A 1,157-nucleotide genomic window follows, 5' to 3' on the forward strand; every position below is an offset into this window, starting at 1 on the left:
AAGACCAGCCTGGTCAACCTCATGTCTACAAAAATAAAAAAATTAGCTGGGCATGGTGGTGCATGCCTGTAGTCTCAGCTACTAGGGAGACTGAGGTAGAAGGTTGGCCTGATACTGAGTGTGGTGGCTCATGCCTGTAATCCCAGCACTTGGGGAGGCAGAGGCAAGAGGGTTGCTGAGCCCAGGACTTCAAGACTAGCCTGGGCAATTTGGTGAGACCTCGTCTCTACAATAAATAAAAAAATTAGAGACTAGGTGTGGTGGCTCATGCCTATAATCCCAGCACTTTGGGTGGCCGAGGTGAGAGGATTGCCTGAGCTCATTGGTTTGAGACCAGCCTGGACAACTTGGCAAGACCTCATCTCTACAATAAATCACAAAATTAGCCAGGCATGGTGTTGTGTTCCTGTAGTTCCGGCTATTTGAAAGGCTGAGGTGGAAGGACCATCTGAGCCCACCTGGTTGAGTCTGTGGTGGCTGTGAGCATGCCACTGCCCTCCAGCCTGGGTGACAGAGTGAGACTCTGACTTTAAAAAAAAAGAACATTGGTCTGAGCCCAGGAGGTTGAGGTTGTAATGAGCCCTGATTGTTTCACTGAACTCCAGCCTGGGCAACAGAGTGAGACCCTAGCTCAAAAAACAAAACAAAACAAAACAAACACACACACACACACACACACACACACACACACACACACACACACACACATCTCACATAAACTCAGATTTCTATATGTGAATCAGCACCTTCATAAAGTTACTTTTTTTTTTTTTTTTCCAGTTGGAGTCTCATCTCTTGCCCAGGCTGGAGTGCAGTGGCATCTCATGGCCACTGCTGCCTTGACCTGCTGGGTTCAGATGATCCTTCTGTCTTAGCCTTCCAAGTAGCTGGAACCACAGGCATGCGCCACCACACCCAGCTAATTATTTATTTATTTATTGTAGAGACAAAGTCTCGCTATGTTACTCAAGCTGGTCTCCAGCTCCTGGGCTCAGGCAATCCTCTCACCTCTACCTCCCAAAGTGCTGGAATTATAGGTATGAGCCACCGTGCCCGACTTTATGCCATTACTTTTTTTTTTTTTTTTTTATGGTTTTGTGGGGTACAGTTAAGGGTTTAGGTATACAATTACGTTTCATTCAGGCACCCTGTTGATA

General features: G+C 46.7%; 1 protein-coding gene across 1 annotated transcript in view; it reads left to right on the top strand.

Annotated features, from left to right (window-relative positions):
• Positions 1-1,157, top strand: part of SPAG1 (sperm associated antigen 1) — a 91,747-nt gene that overhangs the window by 28,830 nt on the left and 61,760 nt on the right. The window lies entirely within an intron of this gene.

This window comes from Carlito syrichta, unplaced genomic scaffold (genome assembly GCF_000164805.1).
Source record: "Carlito syrichta isolate Samal-C Ts95f unplaced genomic scaffold, Tarsius_syrichta-2.0.1 Scaffold308755, whole genome shotgun sequence".
NCBI lineage: Eukaryota > Metazoa > Chordata > Mammalia > Primates > Tarsiidae > Carlito > Carlito syrichta.